This window comes from Bubalus kerabau, chromosome 7 (genome assembly GCF_029407905.1).
Source record: "Bubalus kerabau isolate K-KA32 ecotype Philippines breed swamp buffalo chromosome 7, PCC_UOA_SB_1v2, whole genome shotgun sequence".
In the NCBI taxonomy this organism is placed as follows: domain Eukaryota; kingdom Metazoa; phylum Chordata; class Mammalia; order Artiodactyla; family Bovidae; genus Bubalus; species Bubalus kerabau.
In genome coordinates this window covers 56,340,366-56,362,202 of record NC_073630.1, presented here as the reverse complement: position 1 = coordinate 56,362,202, position 21,837 = coordinate 56,340,366, and the positions used below count along the sequence as shown (strand labels likewise).

At 34.6% G+C, this 21,837-nt stretch overlaps 1 long non-coding RNA gene across 1 annotated transcript; it reads right to left on the bottom strand.

Annotated features, from left to right (window-relative positions):
- Nucleotides 1-8,387: 8,387 nt before the first annotated feature.
- LOC129657207 (uncharacterized) lies at nt 8,388-20,949 on the bottom strand. The gene is made up of 4 exons (XR_008716604.1): nt 20,782-20,949; nt 11,770-11,860; nt 10,803-10,873; nt 8,388-9,296 (listed from the first exon to the last, which is right to left on the bottom strand). It is a non-coding gene; the product is annotated as an uncharacterized LOC129657207 (long non-coding RNA).
- Between the last annotated feature and the right edge of the window lie 888 nt (nt 20,950-21,837).

Genomic DNA, 21,837 nt, shown 5'->3' with positions numbered 1-21,837 from the left:
TCTATGACCCACCTCCTAGAGTAACGGAAATAAAAACAAAAGTAAGCAAGTGGGGCCTGATTAAACTTAAAAGCTTTTGCACAGCAAAGGAAACTATAAGCAAGGTGAAAAGACAACTCTCAGAATGGGAGAAAACAGTAACAAATGAAACAACTGAGAAAGGATTCATTTCCAAAATATACAAGCAGCTCCTACAGCTCAATGCCAGAAAAACAAGACATTTCTCCAAAGACATACAGATAGCTAACAAACACATGAAAAGATGCTCAAGATTGTTCATTATTAGATAAATGCAAATCACAACTACAATGAGATATCACCTCACACAGGTTAGAATGACCATCATCAAAAAGTCTATAAACAATAAATGCAGGAGAGGGTGTGGAGAAAAGGGAACTCTCTTGCAGTGTTAGTGGAAATATAAATAGATTCAGCCACTATGGAAGACAGTATGGAGATTCCTTTAAAAACTAGGAATAAAACCGCCATATGGTCCAGCAATCCCACTCCTAGGCATATACCCTGAGGAAATCAAAATTGAAAAAGACACATGTCTACCATTGTTCATTGCACTGCTATTTACAAAAGCTAGAACATAGAAGCAACCTAGATGTCCATCAACAGATGACTGGATAAAGAAGTTGTGGTACATATACACAATGGAATATTACTCAGCCATAAAAAGGAATGCCTTTGAGTCAGTTCTAAGGAGGTGGATGAACCTAGAACCTATTATACAGAGTGAAGTAAGTCAAAATGAGAAAGATAAATATTGTATTGTAACGCATATATACAGAATCTAGAAGAATGGTACTGAAGAATTTATTCACAGGGCAGCAATGGAGAAAGAGACATAGAGAACAGACTTATGGAAATGGGGAGAGGGGAGGAGAGGGGGAGATGTATGGAAAGAGTAACATGGAAACTTACATTACCATGTGTAAAATAGATGACTAATGGGAATTTGCTGTATGGCTCAGGTTTGACAGAATACAACAAAAATGTGTAAAGCAATTATCCATCAATTTAAAAAAAAAAAAAAAAAAAAAGAGCAAAGGTGGCTGAAGACTCTATCCCAGTCATAGAAAGTGATAGTTGTGACAGGAACATTTTCAACACATCTGTGGATAGTCATCAGTGAGGTGGGTGAAGCAGATAAATGTGGTCAAACTTGTTTTAGGAAATGACTAATTGAACAAATGTAACTCTTGTCTGTGTAGCTGGGTGAAAAGGAGGTAATTTATTGGAATATGGTAGATCTGGTAGAAGGATATGAGCTAGAGACCATGTCTGCTACCTCTGAAAGAGCTGATATCTCTTTCATTGTTATCCGCCTTAATAAGAAATATGTATTTATACTTATTCTAAGAAGTATTTTACCCATTTAACAATTTTATTTATTTATTTGGCTGTGCTGGGTCTTTGTTGCTTTGCAGGCTTTTCTCTAGTTGCAAAGGCGGGGGGGCTACTCTCTAGTTGTGGCGTGTGGGGGTCTCATTGTGGTGGTTTCTTTTGTTGGGGAGCAAAATGGGCTCTAAGGTGTGTGGGCTTCAAAGCTGCGGCACGTGGGCTCACTAGTTCTGGCTTCTGGGCTCTCAAGCACAGGCTCAGTAATTGTGGCATGCGGTCTTAGTTGCTCTGTGGCATGAGGGATCAAAATCATGTCTCCTGCACTGGCAGGCAGATCCTTTACCACTGAGCCACCAGGAAAGTCCTATTTTACCTATTTTAATTTTGTTGATATTGTGATAAAATTTGTGTATTTTATAAATATTTGAGCAATTTAGTTTGTAAACAGTAGGACTCTTTAGATCAGTCATGTACAGAACGCAAGATGAGTTATCAGAGAAAATTTCTCTAAATCATTATTTAAAGAAAAATGTTTCATTAAATAGCTCATTATTATTTTTTTCGGGCAAGTTCTGTAAAAAAATGGTCATTTTTACAGAGATATCTACATATAATGCATTTTAATTTCTTTTATTTTTGCTTTCTAATATGTTGAATTCACAGTTTGTATTTCTCAGAGGTATTTATGTCATTTATTTTAAAAAATAAGGAATTTTGATGTAGTTTTCAACAATATTGAAGATGAAAAATTAAGCAATTTGTAAAGAATTTGAAATATCTCTAGAGTAGACTCAAATTCTAATCAAGACTTTGTATTGGAACTTGCTCTACTAGGTACTTGAATTTATAGTAAATATAAAAATTTTAACAGAAAACTAAATGAAAATTTAGCACATTTTTAACCAATTGTGTCCTCACTACAGATAATGTAGTCAAGAATTTAATTTCATAGGTTTTCATAGTTGATAACAGGGGCTGAGTTTTTTGATCAGACTTAAACCCTTATTTTGTTGTTGTTGTTTTCTGTCAAACCTCAACATGAATCAGCCATAGGTACACATATATTCCATCCCTTTTAAACCTCCCTCTCCACCCCACTCCTCTAGGCTGATCAGTTCAGTTCAGTTCAGTCGCTCAGTCGTGTCCAACTCTTTGAGACCCCGTGAATCACAGCACGCCAGGCCTCCCTGTCCATCACCAACTCCCGCAGTTCACCCAGACTCACGTCCATCAAGTCAGTGATGCCATCCAGCCATCTCATCCTCTGTTGTCCCCTTCTCCTCCTGCCCCCAATCCTTCCCTGCATCAGAGTCTTTTCCAGTGAGTCAACTCTTCACATGAGGTGGCCAAAGTACTGGAGTTTCAGCGTCAGCATCATTCCTTCCAAAGAAATCCCAGGGCTGATCTCCTTCAGAATGGACTGGTTGGATCTCCTTGCAGTCCAAGGGACTCTCAAGAGTCTTTTCCAACACCACAGTTCAAAAGCATCAATTCTTCGGCGCTCAGCCTTCTTCACAGTCCAACTCTCACATTCATACATGACCACAGGAAAAACCATAGCCTTGACTAGACGGACCTTTGTTGGCAAAGTAATGTCTCTGCTTTTGAATATGCTATCTAGGTTGGTCATAACTTTCCTTCCAAGGAGTAAGTGTCTTTTAATTTCATGGCTGCAGTCACCATCTGCAGTGATTTTGGAGCCCCAAAAAATAAAGTCTGACACTGTTTCCACTGTTTCCCCATCTATTTCCTATGAAGTGGTGGGACCAGATGCCATGATCTTCGTTTTCTGAATGTTGAGCTTTAAGCCAACTTTTTCACTCTCCACTATAGAGCCCTTATTTGAGTTGCCTGAGCCATGCAGCAAATTCTCATTGGCTATCTATTTTACATAGGGTAATGTAAGTTTCCATGTTACTCTTAACATACATCTCACCCTCTCCTTCCCTCTCCCCATGTCCATAAGTCTGTTCTTTATGTCTGTTCCTTATTTTTTTTTCAAAGTCATTGCTATAAGGCAAATTTTGCTTATAAGCTGTATTAATTATTATAGTACCATTGAATTAAAGAGGTTTACAATCAGAAAAATGTAAAAATATGTTAATATATGTTGTTGTTCAGTCACTAAGTCTTGTCTGACTCTTTAATATACATACTTAGTTGTAAAGAATGGTATTTTAAGTTGCTATTTAATGATATAGAAAATAATTGGAAAATATGACATGATTTTTTTTTTTTTTGGTAGAGAAAGGCTTCACAGAGTGATCTAAATTGAGATGGGATCAGTAAAGATTAGGATTTGATTAAATGGAAATACAGAGTTGAAAAAAGAAGATAAGGAACAAGAGAAATTGTGTAGGCACAGAAGCAGGAAGAATGTAAGGTGACCTAGCACATGTATGTGTGTTATTCACAGATAATATTTGAGGGTGGTGCTTAGCTATGCAAAATATTTGACTGATAAGAATCTATATAATAAAATCCCTTTCTTCTTACTTCCCATTTGACTTACCCTTGGGCTCAGCTGGTAAATCTTCCTGCAATGCTGGAGACCTGGGTTTGATCTCTGGGTTGAGAAGATACCCTGGAGAAGGGAACTGGCTAACCACTCCAGTATTCTGGCCTGAAGAATTCCATGGACTGTGTAGTTGCAGAGTTTGGATATGACTGAGTGGCTTTCACTTTCATTTAACTTTCTGTTGGCCACTTCTAAATGAAATCCTTCCAAATACAGATTAACTGTTTTTAGTAAAACTGTACTCATAAGAGTACTTCCCATAGAGAACCAGGCTGCTTGAAGAGGCAGTACTCCAACAAGTAATTTCCTTTTATAAGCAGGACAAATGTGCAAAGATCTACTACTGGAAAATCCATAGCTTTGATTATACAGACCTTTATTTGCAAGGTTATGTCTTGGCTTTTTAATACACTCTAAGTTTGACATAGCTTTTCTTCCAAGGAGCAAACGTCTTTTAATTTCATGGCTGCAGTCACTGTCCGCAGTGATTTTGGAGCCCGAGAAAATAAAGTCTGCCACTGTTTCCACTTTTTCCCCATCTGTTTGCCATGAAGTAACAGGACCAGTGCCATGATCTTAGTTTTTTGAATGTTGAGTTTTAAGCCAGTTTTTTCATTCTTCTCTTTCACCTTCATCAACAGGCTCTTTAGTTCCTCTTTGCTTTCTGCCATTAAGGTGGTATCATCTGTGTATCTAAGGTTGTTGATATTTCTCCCAGCAATCTTGATTCCAGCTTGTGATTCATCTGGCCCAGCATTTTGCATGATATATTCTTCACATAAGTTAAATAAGCAGGGTGACAATATACAGCCTTGATATACTCCTTTCCCAATTTTGAACCAGTCCGTTGTTCCATGTCTGGTTCTAACTGTTGCTTTTTACCTGCATGCAGTTTCTCAGGTTTCTCAGGTGGTCTGGTACTCCCATCTCTTTAAGAATTTTCCAGTTTGTGGTGATCCACATAGTCAAAGGCTTTATCATAGTCAGTAAAGCAGAAGTAGATGTTTTTCTGGAATTCATCTGCTTTTTTGATGATCCAGTGGGTGTTGGCAATTTGATCTCTGGTTCCTCTGCCTTTTCTAAATCCAGCTGGTACATCTTAAAGTTCTCAGTTCATAATTATCATTATAAATATTAATTTTAAAAATATGTGAATGTGTACATTATGTATATATGTATGCATTGATTATCTATCTACCTACCTATCTATTCTGTGTCAGAAAAAGAGAGATTGGAATAAGTAAAGTTAGTGCTACTCTCTCTACTCTTGTTTTTTTACATGAGATCTTGGTTAACTCATCAAATTGGATTTCAAGCATACTCTTTTATCTCTGAGAGGAATAATTAAAGCTTGTAACCAGTTTTCAAAAGGATCTTCCAACAAGGTTAAAAATTAGTTTCAGTATTACTAAAGGTCTAACAATCAGTTATGTTATGTAGAAGAAAATATGCTATTTTGTTTCTAATTACTTAACTAAAATGGTGACTAGGAAATATCTATTCTCATAAAACAAAATATCTATAACAGAATTCAGTGTCCTCAGCTGACCATCGCTTTAAGAGGGTTTTGTGCAATTAATAATTTCAATGGTAAAATTCTCTTCCATCTGACCAAATTCTTAGTGTTTTTATTTATCTATTCTCATATAAGGGAAATTGATTCAGCAAAATTATTCATAAATGTTAAATGAATTATTTTCCTGAATTATTAATAATAAAGCATCAGAATAAACATCATTTTTGTTTCTTAACCAAAGCTAAAAGGGGGTATGGGGAAGAAAGAGGTAAACTTTCTTTCTGCTGGCAAAATTGTTCCAAACTCTGTCAGATGTTATCTTTGTAATTGCTCTTTGGAGCTGAAACATAAAGGACAGAATTTTCCAGCTATTTACAGAAATGCAGCTGCTCTGGTTACACTATTAGGAATCAGTTTTAAAAGAGTTAATTTCCATCAGGTTTGGTTCTTACTAGAAGGTCTCCCTCTATTCTCAAATCAGATTGACTCTCCCCTTATAAAGCAAAGCTTTTAACCTTTCAGATCTCATCCTGGGGCCAAAGATCAACCACTACCAATAAAAGAGGATTCACAGGAGTACTTCCCCATAGAGATCCAGGCAGCTTCAAGAATAGTACTTCAAACAAGTAATTTACTTTTATAAACAGTATAAATAAAACATAAATAGGAAGAAGTCCACAGACTTACAGCATTCCGGTTTTTTATAGCACTCTGGGTATTTTATTTTATTTTATGCAGGAGGTTGGCAAGCTGTTACAGTTGCTTAACTATGGGAGGTCTCCAAGATGTTCAGGTGTAATTCAGATAAGTCAAGTGTTACTCCCCATTGGAAGCTTTAAGACATAGCCTCAAGGTGGTACTTTGCTATCTGAGTAATTATAAATTGGTAGCTGTTTATGGGATATCTACTTTCAAAAGATTAGAATACTAATGATTTCTTAATCAATATCATAAGTTAATATTAACCAAAAACTTTGTGTATGTACCTGCATCAGAATTTCCCAAGTGAATTTCAACAATAAACTGAATGACTTCAATGAGCCCTTAATATGCTAATTGTTATGTAAATCTTCAAAATGGATAGTACATAGTGTCTCCTAAATTCATTAAGGAGAAACATATTTTTATAGAGCATCTCTCAAGACTTACAATAATGTAATATAACTTTGAGGAGCACTGACCTCCACTATATTATTTAAGAATTCATGCAACACAAATTCCTTCAAGTTAAAATGAAGAAAGAGGCAAAGAAAAATCCACTCACTTACCCCATCTCTGACATACTGTTGATAGTAGAGGTCCTATTAGAATTAGGATCCAAGTTGAACATTCTTCTCATAATATTTTGCCTTTAGGAAGATTTTACAGCTCCTAGTGATACTCTTTGCAGTGGAAGATATAACTAAAATTTCTAATCATTACCAGATGCCCCAAACAAAAATGATTATTGATTTTGTATCTTTTCATTTCACTTTGAGTCTCATGTTATATAAAACTGTATGGCTAATTATGCTGTTATACTACTACAGCCACAATGTAGTAAAGATTTAAATACAAACTGAAAACTTCAGTAAAATAAACTGTTATTTCCCAAAACATGTATTTTTACCCAGGTAATAGAGATTTCCAATAAATTAACTGAGCTTTGCAGTATTACTCTGAATAATGAGGAATTTTGTCAATACATAAACATCTTTTAAAATTGTATTAAATTTCAGTTTAACTAGTTTTTATATTCAGCACAAATTTCTTAAATATATGCTACCTGATAATGTGACAGAACCTGTCCACAGAGAGCTTTCACAAGATTGAATCCAATTGACCTTTCTGCTATTTTCCTAGCAATCCAATATAAAACTAGAATTTTCAATGTATCCTCTAGATCAATTTACTAATATCAAATTGTACCTCAAAACAATTTAATCCCTTTTAACCTCTAGTAATTGCATTTCCTTCTATGAGGACTTCTACTAGAAGTATCAAGCCAAAACAGAATTTTGCACTTTCAATATACAATTAAATTAAAATAAAAAAGTTACATAGTTAGACTGGAAATCAACTTGTCACATGAAATAAGTACCTAATTGGTCTGCTTAAGTGAATTAACTTATACATTGTATTAGCATATAAGATACACATCTATAAAATACTAGCAAATATAAAGAAGAGATTGGTAAACTTAAGAAAAATTAGTGGTATATATGGCCTAGATAGCAGACCTCAGTTTTGAACACCAGGTCATATTTAAACTGGCTTTAACAAACTTCCTTGAGAAATGATTTAAATTAGTTCTTTATGACCTGCTGCTGCTGCTAAGTCACTTCAGTTGTGTCCGACTCTGTGCGACCCCATAGACGGCAGCCCACCAGGCTCCCTCGTCCCTGGGATTCTCCAAGCAAGAACACTGGAGTAGGCTGCCATTTCCTTCTCCAATGCATGAAAGTGAGAAGTGAAAGTGAAGTCGCTCAGTCATGTAGGACTCTTAGCGACCCCATGGACTGCAGCCTACCAGGCTCCTCCATCCATGGGATTTTCCAGGCAAGAGTATTGGAGTGGGGTGCCATTGCCTTATGAGCTAACACATGATTAAATTTTATCATAATTTGATAAACCTTTAATTTTCTCTACAGAAACATTAACTGAAAATATCACTGCACCTGGATATTCTTTTTTAAAGTAAAGAAAATAGCTTATAACATTTAAAACTTTTAACTCATAACAGCAAATTTGTATTGACATACCTATAATTTCATGGTGAATCCAAAAACAGAATACCGTTTTTTCATCTTTAATAAATAATTTATTTTTGCTTGTTTCAAAATGATAGGGAATTATATTTTACAAAGAAACTGATGCCAGGTGCTAAAAACAGGTGTGATGCAGTGGTTTTATTGCAACCTAAGGGATAAATAGAGACAAAATGCTTGTTCTCAACAAGATTAGTTGTAAAGTGTAAATTCCTTTATTTTATCTAAAAATATCAATTCCAAAGTTAAGGTATCTTTAGTATGTTAAAGGTAAATAAAATAATATATAAGATATAATAATTTACTATCAGATCAGATCAGTTGCTCAGTCGTGTCCGACTCTTTGTGACCCCATGAATCACAGCACGCCAGGCCTCCCTGTCCATCACCAACTCCCAGAGTTCACTCAGACTCACATCCATCGAGTCAGTGATGCCATCCAGCCATCTCATCCTCTGTTGTCCCCTTCTCCTCTTGCCCCCAATCCCTCCCTGCATCAGAGTCTTTTCCAATGAGTCAACTCTTCGCAAGAGGTGGCCAAAGTACTGGAGTTTCAGCTTTAGCATCATTCCTTCCAAAGAACACCCAGGGCTGATCTCCAGAATGGACTGGTTGGATCTCCTTGCAGTCCAAGGGACCCTCAAGAGTCTTCTCCAACACCACAGTTCAAAAGCATCAATTCTTCGACACTCAGCCTTCTTCACAGGCCAACTCTCACATCCATACATGACCACAGGAAAAACCATAGCCTTGACTAGATGGACCTTTGTTGGCAAAGTAATGTCTCTGCTTTTGAATATGCTATCTAGGTTGATCATAACTTTCCTTGCAAGGAGTAAGCGTCTTCTAATTTCATGGCTGCAGTAACCATCTGCAGTGATTTTGGAGCCCATAAAAATAAAGTCTGACACTGTTTCCACAGTCTCCCCATCTATTTCCCATGAAGTGGTGGGACCGGATGCCATGATCTTCATTTTCTGAATGTTGAGCTTTAAGCCAACTTTTTCACTCTCCACTTTCACTTTCATCAAGAGGCTTTTGAGTTCTTCTTCACTTTCTGCCATAAGAGTGGTGTCATCTGCATATCTGAGGTTATTGATATTTCTCCCAGCACTCTTGATTCTACCTTGTGTTTCTTCCAGTCCAGCGTTTCTCATGATGTACTCTGCATAGAAGTTAAATAAGCAGGGTGACAATATACAGCCTTGACTAACTCCTTTTCCTATTTGGAACCAGTCTGTTGTTCCATGTCCATTTCTAACTGTTGCTTCCTGACCTGCATACAAATTTCTCAAGAGGCAGATCAGGTGGTCTGGTATTCCCATCTCTTTCAGAATTTTCCACAATTTATTGTGATGCACATTATCCACTATATATATATATTGTTATATGTCAGCATGATATACCTGAGGTAATACATTATACTTTAGATGTTCAGAATGCATTTTGTTTTTATGAAGATGAAATTACATGTCTAAATTCTGTCAGTAAGATTAAAATATTGGATGGCATCACTAAGTCAATGGACATGTTTGAGCAAACTCTGGGAGACAGTGAAAGACAGGGAAGCCTGGCGTGCTGCAGTCCATGGAGTTGCAAAGAGATACAACTTAGTGACTCAACAACAGCAAAATTAAAATCCAGGTCAAACTGATTTACGCTTTGTCTGGTCAACAGAAATAAGCAACCTGCATAATTTTGGTGAGAATCTTTTCTTGATCTCCAAGAAATAATTTACTCAGATAATTTTACATTTTTCCCCCTGACAGTTAGTGAAGACACAAATTTTTACAGACATTTTTAAAGCTGATTTAAAATTGCTTCTGATTTTTAAAAAATATATATAACATATTCTACCACAGTGAGACTGTGATAAGAGCTATGATAATTTCATATTCTTTGAAACTATATATATAATGGGAGCAATGAATGTTAAGTCTCCAGCAAGAATACTATAGAGAGTTAATGCTTTACTTTAAATTTATGAAAATACCACTTATTCCATCTTGGGAGTTCAAGATGGTGACAGGAATTAAACTCAAGCACAAATTGCTTGTAAAATTGTCTTTCTTTTTTTAAATTCATGACAGCACATATTCTCTCATGAATTCATTTTAATTTGAAACAATTTTATTTTTTAAAAATTTACAATATGTATTTAACCTTTTGCCAACTGTATGTCACATATAATGGTTGCCCTGTATAAAACTAACAGCTTTCATAACAATATTGTGTAATGAGATTGATCTCAGGTGCCCTGAAGCCAACATCTCTGGATTCTTTATTCATCAACATCTATTCAGTTTAGCTGGGAGATGAGTACACGCTAAACTGTAAGCGAAACCTCTTATAAATAAGAATGACATATATAAAATGTCCTTATGAAATTGAAGTTTAAATCTAAGTTATCTTCTATTTTCGAAGGGAAGTCATTAATGTTCAAGAAATGAAATTTTCTCCCCAAATGTACAAATAGACAAATATTTAGGCTTATATTTAGGATTCTTATGTAATCAAATGTTGAGATTCATACAATTGCTGAGGAAATTATTCACATAAAAAGGTCTAAAACATAGGCTTATTTTCCAAAACAATATAATTAACAATAAAACTGTTGACAAAGTTAAATAATGTTGTCATCAAAGGATGATGTTTTAATATAAATAGTTACCTGGAACCACAGTAGTGGGCACCTTCTCACTGATGCTCTTAATGCAAACAAACCTGTATTATTTCAGTTTCCTGAATGATAGAATGACTTTATAAATAATCATTTCAAAGAATGGAATCTTTATATAAATACTTGTATAATTTGTAGAGTTAGGAATGCAACATGTTAGCTATAAGTACTACATTCAGTTCAGTTCAGTTCAGTTCAGTCGCTCAATCCTGTCCAACTCTTTGCGACCCCATGAATCGCAGCACGCCAGGCCTCCCTGTCCATCACCAACTCCCAGAGTTCACTCAAACTCACGTCCATCGAGTTGGCGATACCATCCAGCCATCTCATCCTCCGTCATCCCCTTTTTAGAATGAAATAAATCTATCTACTAAGATTTTTTACAATCTGTTATATTAAACTTATTTAGGACATATGCTCATGGGCAATAAAATCTTTGGGGAAAGGTATATTCTTTAAAATTGTTGTTTAGTCTTTAAGTCCTGTCTGAGTCTTTTCGCAACCCATAGACTGTTGCCCTATAGGCTCTTCTATCCATGGGATTTCCCAGGCAAGAATACTGAGTAGTTTGCTATTTCCTTCCCCAGGGGATCTTCCTGTTCCAGGTATGAACTCTGTTTCCTACACTGGCAAGTGAATTCTTTCCCTTGAGCCACCTATGAAGCCCTTTTTGAGATTATTCTTGCATATAATTCCTTAAATTCATGAGATCAGTTGAATTTATTACTTTCAATTAAGTTACTTTAGTAACATTAATTAAATTTATTGAGCAAACACTGTGTACAGAGTTCTAGGATCCAAGAAGTAGGAAGCGACTTTCTAGGCTACTAAACTGTTATTTCCCTAAGTTGTTCTTGACATCATCTCAGTGTCAGTATGATTTCCCCCCTATCAGGGCAGCTTTGATTAATTCAGATCTAGAGTAAGAGGTTGTTTTCATCCATGTTGAAGGAGTCACCTGCGGTCATTAATGTTTACTTAAATGTAAGTTCTCAGTGCACTTTTCAGGTGGCAAAAATAGAATATGTCAGCAAAAGATGTTCAGGAATCTGTGATAAAAGAAAATAGAGGAAGTTTGTTTACTACAAGTAATGCATATAACCATAATTACAACTAAACTATTACTATATACAACTATGTGTATATAGTTATATATATATATGTAGCTATAACACTATAAGTAATTTTACTATAAATAGATGTGTGTGTGCACGCATGTACTTGGAATTCCAAAAGGAAGATAGTGAATGGATGAGTCTCAAACTCTTATGAGCTGTTCTATTTTTTTTCTTTCTGTGGTGTGTTATAAAGAACTGTTTGTTAAGAAATCCTGGCTTGGGTAAATGATTTTGAAAAGGGAGAGTAGATGAAGAACTCTTCTGAGTGTCTGTTCATGAGCCTTGGAGATGGAATATTTCACTCTGATCACCACAGGCATTTTAAAATGATGTGTTGCTGCTTCTGTTAAGATTTCATGAAGGCAAAAAATAGCTTACACTCCTGGTGTAATAACTACTGTTATCATCTCCAAAATATCATATGTTCATTGGTCAAGTGTCAATGCCACTGGGAAAATATACCACTTATCCCTGATATCTGGTTGACACATTTAAATTATTGTGTAATATACACATATTTTTTCCTCAAAAAAATTTTTTTTGAGGAAAAAAATTGGAGAAATTTTTGAGGAAAAGAAAATGGAGAAATTTCCACAAAGACAAAACTAGAAAATTCTCAGTGTTGACCATTATTATCCTTTTATTTCTTATTGGCAAATGTGCATTTTTGTCCCTGAGTTAATGCTTAGGATAATATTCTGTTACCAAATACATATGAGATATTTAACCAGGGATATAATTTACTTTCCTGTTTTACATAGTGATTTCATATTTACATATCTGTTGCCTGTACAAGCAAAGTGAAACAAACCACCAAGCAATTATCTGATTTGTTCATTCAAAACAGAAAGGGAAGCTGCATAATTCATATAAACTAAATTTGGCATATTAATTAAATAACAGAGTAGTTTTGATTATCCAGTGGGCTTACTGCATTTATCTTTTAGATGGAACACTTATCGCAAAATTTCTTTCATATTTTCCATAAACATTATTATTCTCTCTTTAAAAATTCTATACTTTTATCTCTGTCATATGTAGCAAAATATATTTTCCTATCCTTAGATATTGTACTCAGATAAATATTACTTGCTAAGTTAGATAGTAATATTTTACCAGAACAAACTATAGTTCATAAATGTAAACATTAATAATTGAATTTCTGTGAAAGTTTTAAAAATAGCTATAGTTATTATATATAGATTCAACACTAAGATTTCAGGTTGCTCTACTTTGTACATATTTATGACACATATAGAGATGTATATTAGTATATATGTCTATATGTATGCATATATAATATATACATATGCATGTGTATATATAATCTTTAAGCTGTGTTTTCTTTTGTTGATAGCTTATTAAGAGGGTGTTTGTTATGACCAGTGCATTTTCTTGGCAAAACTCTATTAGTCTTTGCTCTGCTTCATTCCATATTCCAAGGACAAATTTGCCTGTTAGTCCAGGTGTTTCTTGACTTCCTACTTTTACATTCCAGTCCCCTATAATGAAAAGGACATCTTTTTTGGGTGTTAGTTCTAAAAGGTCTTGTAGGTCTTCATCGAACCGTTCAACTTCAGCTTATTTAGCGTTACTGGTTGGGGCATAGACTTGGATTACTGTGATATTGAATGGTTTGCCTTGGAAACGAACAGAGATCATTCTGTCCTTTTTGAGATTGCATCCAAGTACTGCATTTCAGACTCTTTTGTTGACCATGATGGCCACTCCATTTCTTCTGAGGGATTCCTGCCCACAGTAGTAGATATAATGGTCATCTGAGTTAAATTCACCCATTCCAGTCCATTTCAGTTCGCTGATTCCTAGAATGTCGACATTCACTCTTGCCATCTCTTGTTTGACCACTTCCAATTTGCCTTGATTCATGGACCTGACATTCCAGGTTCCTATGCAATATTGCTCTGTACAGCATTGGACCTTGCTTCTATCACCAGTCACATCTACAGCTGGGTATTGTTTTTGTTTTGGCTCCATGCCTTCATTCTTTCTGAAGTTATTTCTCCACTGATCTCCAGTAGCATATTGGGCACCTACTGACCTGGGGAGTTTCTCGTTCAGTATCCTATCATTTTTCCTCTTCCAACAACACAAGAGAAGACTCTATACATGGACATCACTAGATGGTCAACACTGAAATCAGATTGATTATATTCTTTGCAGCCAAAGATGGAGAAGCTCTATACAGTCAGCAAAAACAAGACCAGGAGCTGACTGTGGCTCAGACCATAAACTCCTTATTGCCAAATTCAGACTTAAATTGAAGAAAATAGGGAAAACCACTACATCATTCAGGTACAACCTAAATCAAATCCCTTATGATTATACAGTGGAAGTGAGAAATAGATTTAAGGGCCTAGATCTGATAGATAGAGTGCCTGATGAACTATGGAATGAGGTTCGTGACATTGTACAGAAGACAGGGATCAAGACCATTCCCATGGAAAAGAAATGCAAAAAAGCAAAATGGCTGTCTGGGGAGGCCTTACAAATAGCTGTGAAAAGAAGAGAAGTGAAAAGCAAAGGAGAAAAGGAAAGATATAAACATCTGAATGCAGAGTTCCAAAGAATAGCAAGAAGAGATAAAAAAGCCTTCCTCAGCAATCAATGCAAAGAAATAGAGGAAAACAACAGAATGGGAAAGACTAGAGATCTCTTCAAGAAAATCAGAGATACCCAAGGAATATTTCATACAAAGATGGGCTCAATAAAGGAAAGAAATGGTATGGACCTAACAGAAGCAGAAGATGTTAGGAAGAGATTGCAAGAATACACAGAAGAACTGTACAAAAAAGATCTTCATGACCCAGATAATCACGATGGTGTGATCACTGACCTAGAGCCGGACATCTTGGAATGTGAAGTCAAGTGGGCCTTAGAAAGCATCACTACGAACAAAGGTAGTGGAGGTGATGGAATTCCAGTTGAGCTATTCCAAATCCTGAAAGATGATGCTGTGTAAGTGCTGCAATCAATATGCCAGCAAATTTGGAAAACTCAGCAGTGGTCACAGGACTGGAAAAGGTCAGTTTTCATTCCAATCCCAAAGAAAGGCAATGCCAAAGAATGCTCAAACTACCGCAAAATTGCACTCATCTCACACGCTAGTAAAGTAATGCTCAAAATTCTGCAAGCCAGGCTTCAGCAATATGTGAACCATGAACCTCTAGATGTTCAAACTGGTTTTAGAAAAGGCAGAGGAACCAGAGATCAAATTGACAACATCTGTTGTATCATTGGAAAAAGCAAGAGAGTTCCAGAAAAACATCTATTTCTGTCCATCACCCTGTCCATCACCAACTCCCAGAGTTTACTCAAACTCACATCCATGGTGTCAGTGATGTCATTCAATCATCTCATCCTCTGTTGTCCCCTTCTCCTCCTGCCTTCAGTGTTTCCCAGCATCAGGGTCTTTTCCAATGAGTCGGTTCTTCACATCAGGTGGCCAGAGTATTGGAGTTTCAGCTTTAGCATCAGCTTTTCCAATCAATATACTGATTTCCTTTAGGATTGACTGGTTGGGTATCTTTGGAGTCCAAAGGACTCTCAAGAGTCTTCTCCAGCACCACAGTTCAGAAGAATCAATTCTTCAGTGCTCAGCTTTCTTTATAGTCCAACTCTCACATCCATACATGACCACTGGAAAAATCATAGCTTTGACTAGAAGGATCTTTGTTGGTAATGTCTTAGCTTTTTAACAAGCTGTCTAGGTTGATCATAGCTTTTCTTCCAAGGAGCAAGTGTCTTTTAACTTCATGGTTGCAGTCACCATCTGCAGTGACTTGGAGCCCCCAAAAGTAAAGTCTTTCACTGTTTCCATAGTTTCCCCATCTATTTGCCATTAAGTGATGGGACTGGATGTCATGATCTTAGTTTTCTGAATGTTGAGTTTTAAACCAACATCTGATAATCTCATTAATAATTGAAAGATTTATGCTATATTTCACAAAAAGTTGCATGTACTCTATATGCAGATAAAATATCTTGAGTAATAATCACTTGTGAATCCGAGTTTATGAATCAAGATATTTTGAGCCATGGTGCTTTCAGTGATTACTACTGTTTAAGAAAAATATGGTCCATGATTCCATTCAGATATCCTCTGTGAAGTGTCTTCCAGGTTTCTGATTGAGTTTACTTTAGCTCTTCTTGAGTAGTGATGACTGAATGTATTGTTTGCTCCAAGCCTTCACCACATCAAGATTCTTGTCTCTTAGCAGTCTATTGAGAATTTAGAATGCAGGATTTAAGAGCAAACTATAGGTGAAAGCTAATTTATTTTCTAACTTCTGAGAGACATGAGCAACTAATAATACTTGTCAACATATATTCCTCACAAATCTATTACTTAAAGATATTGGGATATTATGATTAAATTTCTTTATTATTTTACTAGGGATTTTTATGTCTTCTTAGTTTTTTACATACAAGTTATTATTCTCATGCCTTTTGACCTTTCCTGGCTAGATACATCTGTGAAGATGATTGCTTATTCAACTATACTGCTTCAGGTCATTTTAATTTTGTTAAGTAATTTATATTACATAATGTTTAAAACTCTAATTAGCTAAGTCGAGGCTTAGGTGATGGTAATGTGTTTGTAAATACATTATATGTTTTACAATTTTTCTTTAAAACTCAATTTTCACAGTATACAAATTAAATGAAGAGAGATAAATGTAACAGGACTAAGCACAATAAAGTAAATCCAGTATCATATGTTAAATACATATTTCTCAAACTTTTTTTATCTTGACTGGATCATTTGATGCAAAACCAAGAAAACTAAGATAATCATAGATCATTAAATATATCAACTGAGTAAAAGCTACAGAATTACATTATATCAAGAAATAAGTTTATTGTTAAAAAATGGGTACTTAACACATCATAAATCTCTCTGTGAGGTACAAATATAAATAAAATAATTTTATAACATAAATAAATATGCCAGTGAACTCTCTTGTGTCATTTTGTGTTCAAATATCACAAATTATTATCTCTCAACCTCATGGTAAGATAAATTAAAAATAGATAATATAGCCTATCACTTTGAGTATACATTCAAGAAATATTTGAAACCCTTATGTATACACAATATTGCATGGCACAGGAAGTATAATGAATAACATTTTGAGTAAGTCTATGTAAATCTCTGGTGTACAAGCATGAGGTTACTTTAAAGATTACTCTGTCAGTGCCATTTTTCTTGAAAAGAAGCATATGATCAATATTCAAATATTTTGCAGTTTTTGATAATTATGTCAAAATTATCAATGGATATATACTTAGAGAATAAAATAAAATATATGATGTTTTCAGTTTTAAAATATTTACTATGGATACTAAATGAGTAAGAACATTTTGATCAAGCCATTTGATTTTAAAATTGTATTTATTTAAATTTTCTGCCCTTCAATAAAGCAAACAACCAGATGTTAACCATAAAATCATTAAGTACTTAAATATAATTACTGTGGAGATGAAAAGAAATAAGGCAAATTGAAACTACTAATTGACTTATAAATTATATAATTGGAAGAGACTTCATAGAAGCTCATATTATCTCATGCTGCACAATATATATCTTTTGAGCTGAAAAAATAAGCTAATATAAGATTACTAACTATTAGAGCAAAATGTAGAAAATAAAATGATATATGTTGACAGTGTATGATACTAACAAGCTAATACCAGCTTCTTAGGAGGATAATTGTTTTTCTAATATTTACTTCTGAGGGAAACATTCTTTATAAATCTTTCTAACACACACACATATATGGTGATACTATATTAAATGACTAGGCTAAAACAAACATAGTGTTTAGTTTTATGGATATTTTAATGGCTCAGTATCTAAAAGAGGATGACTATTATATTAAAAAAATTCATTTAAAATGTTCAGATTTGAGGAAGATGCAAAAAACCTAGATGATAATATAATTTTTTAGTGACCCACCTAGATAATGCAATAAAATTAGGTAGTTACAGGAGTAAGGGCATACATATCCTTCAATAAATCCTTTATGAATATTACTAATCAGATCTGAGTTTATATTATGATTTATGCAGTTCCAGGTTATATTCCCTTGAAAGAGCCTAGAGTATGACACATTTTTATATGAATAATTTTTGGGAAAAGCCACACATATCAAAGATCAATTGAAGAATATTAACATTCTTTCTTGAAAATTAAGGGACTTAGTAAATTCAACTACAATAGATTGTTGAATAATATATGATGAGTTAAATATATGTTTGTTATATAAATAAATAGTCAAATTAGTATATATTATATATACATAAATTTCAGTAGGATCTGTGGAAATATATTATCTTTGGACTATTTTCTGCCAAATAATATTTAATCCATGAGACCATTCTAACAATTTGCATCTGGAGAAAATAATTACATACAAGTTTAATGCCTGCAAATTTTGTTGTTAGCATAAAGTTGACAGGAGATCATTTTTTTATTAGCCAAAAAAGTTCATCAACTCTAGAGAGTGTATCTCTCACTTTCTGTTATGTCTTTGTTTTCAATAGGATGTGATAAAATAAGAAAAGAACATTGGGGTACATGTGTCTCTTTCAATTCTGGTTTCCTCAGTGTGTATGCCCAGCAGTATGGTAAAACCAATACAATATTGTAAAGTTATATAAAATAAAATTTAAAAAAAAATAAAAATAAATAAATAAATAAAATACTCTGCTAAGAATCTTCAAAAAAAAAGAAAATAAAACATTTATTCTCTTTTAAAAAATTCTCTTTAAATTTCCTTTAATAAGCCTTAGCTATTTTACTTAAAAGATTATTATGAAATTAAATATACATTTATCACAGTCATACCACATAGTACAGCTTAGAACGATCCAGCAATTGTGCTTCTTGGTACTTACCCAAAGGAATCGAAGACATATGTCCAGGCAATAACTACATATGGATCTTTTAAGTAGTTTTATCCATTGTTGCCAAAATTTGGTATCAACCAAGTAGGTAAACTGGTACATCCAAACAGTAGAATATTATTCAGTGCAAAAATACATGAGTTATCAAGCCATGAAATATTATAGAGGAAACCTAGATATAATGAAGGGGAGTAGACTATGTTACCTCTTTGGCATAAGAAGTATTTGAGGGTGATTGCTTTATCAACAGACATAGGAAAATCTCTGAATACTGAGTAGAAGTTGTGCTTTTGTAAGAGATATTTACATTTAAATGGAAACCTCTGTTTGTAATGATGTCTCCCTTTCTGTACCAAGAAAAGGAAGATGATCAATTCTCTAGAACTTATCAAAGATAAGATTTAAATCTATATAACAACCATACCTTTATTTACTGCACTTTTCCTGAAAACCTGGCTCTTCCCCTCCCAAAGTCTTATTTTGTCTTTGAGATGTATTTAAAATGATGAATTGGTCCATCTAAGAAATTATTCAGTTTTCCTGGGAATCGCCAATGTATACAGGAGTTATACATGTTATAAACATCTGTATTCTTTTTTCCAGTTAATCTTTTATTATATGGAGTTTCTCAACGAAAAACTTAGAAGGGTAGAGGGGAAATTATTTTTCCTCACCTTCAGTATACTAATAAATGAAAGAAGACAATTTGAAAAGACTGCATAGCATATGATCCCCATTATAAAACATTTTGGAAAAGGCAAAACAATGAAAACAGTATGAAATTAGTGGTTGCCACCAGTATTAGCTGGTGGAGGGAAGAATGAATCAGTGGAGCACAGAGGAGTTTTAGCAGTGAGAGTAATCTGCATGATAGTATAATGGTGGGTACACATCACGTATGCTGTGTTTAGTCACTCAGTCATGTCCAACTGCTTTGTCTAAACTAGAGAAAACACTAAAAGAATGAATTGTAATATAAACTATGGACTTTGGGTGATAATGATATACCAGGTAGGTTCATCAATTATAACAAATGTATTGCTCTGGAGGAAGATGTTGATAATGTAGGAGGTTATGCATGCCTGGGATAGGAGAAATCTCTGTACCATCTGTTCAATTTTTCTGTGAATACAAGCTATTCTAGAAAAGTTAAAAATCTAGTAAAATTTTCTTGAAGTTTCATATAAAATTCATGTGTGCATGCTTTAATTTTTTCCAAACCAGTAGAATTATACTTATGATTTAATGTCCCCATTGTTATATCTATTGTAAACATGGTACCTAAAAGGAGATTTGTAAAAAATAATTTTAGATCAAGATGTTAATTTTTAATTATTTGAATATGAATTTCGTTCTTTACCATAGATCAGGACATGACAGATAGTCAGTATCACATTTATAAATTTTGAACAAAGTGATTCATTAACAAGGATATCCTAGATTTTCACATGTACTTTAATTATAAATATGGTATACATCTAGGGTAAATCAATGTTTTAAGACAGCCACAGAAAAACTGGTTATCATTGGCAATTCAGAGATTTTGTCAGTAGGGAATAATGGTTATTTGATTATATGTAAAGCATAAATAATTGCAATGACTAAATAAATGATCTGCAAGAAATCAAGTTCATTAAATGAATAATAAGGTCTTAAAATGATCTTAATAATTAGAGTGAATATTATATATGCTCCATTTGGAAAGAATAGTAAAGTTATATAGAGCAATATGGGGTTTATAATTACCTATGTTTTACCTCTTTGAAAACCAGTGGGATTTGATTACAGAACTTCCACAGAATTGGGGAAACAGACTCTTGGAGGGCACAAACAAAACCTTGTGTGCATCAGAACCCAGGAGAAAGGAGCAGTGACTTAGAACCCAGCAGTGCAGCAGAACCCAGAATAGACTGAGCCAGACTTACCTGTGAGTGTCCAGAAGTCTCCAGTAGAGGCATGGGTCAACAGTGACCTGCTGAAGGGATCAGGGGTATGGAAAACAACTCTCCTGGGAGATGCAGAGTGCTGGCATAAGTCCTTTTGAAGGAGGTCACCATAACTGCCATTACCCCTGCTATAGGGATAGGGAGGGAGGCAACAGGGAGGAAACACAGCCTCACCTATCAACAGAAAATTGGATTAAAGGTTTACTGACCATGGCCCCACCCATCAGACCCAGATTTCACCACAGCCAGTCCCTTCCATCAGGAAGCTTCCACAAGCCTCTTATCCATATGAGGGCAGACAGAATGAAAATCACAATTAGAAAAAAAACTGACCAAACTGATCACATGGATCACAGCCCTGTCTAACTCAATGAAACTATGAGCCATGCATGCTGTGTATGGCCACCCAAACCGGATGTGTCATGGTGGAGAGTTCTGACAAAATATGGTCCACTGGAGAAGGGAATGGCACCCACTTCAGTATTCTTGCCTTGAGAACCCCAAGAATAGTATGAAAAGGCAAAAATATATGTTTTACCTCGAAGTTATTTTTAAGCTTCCTATATTAGCTTTTTGTAGCATTCCTGCTCTTTTTTCTTATCTAGTTTACATTGCATACCTATGTTTGAGTATATATATATTTTCATGTGGGGTGGTTTATTGTCTCTTAAGAGGTCTTGAAAGAGAATGTGGAAAAGTGCAAATCTTCACCTCACTTCCTCTGTTGACTGCAATAATTAATTAAAGGGCTCTTGACCTTGGTTCCTCAGCTCTAAAACAAAAGACTTGAGTTAAATAATTTCTGAAGTAATTTCTACCTGCACAGTTCTGTGACTTCATGGATTTTTATTTGATTCTTTAGCTAGTGAGGGAGTCACTGAGAAGGCCTTGAAGAAAGCATTTTTTTCTCTCTTAAATCTAAACTACTTTCGTTGTTTTTATTCTAGTTATCTCAAACACTAGTTGATACAAATTGATTTTTAGAAACATTCCTCTCTTTTTATCCATTTTAAGTTCTACTATGTGTCTAAGAAT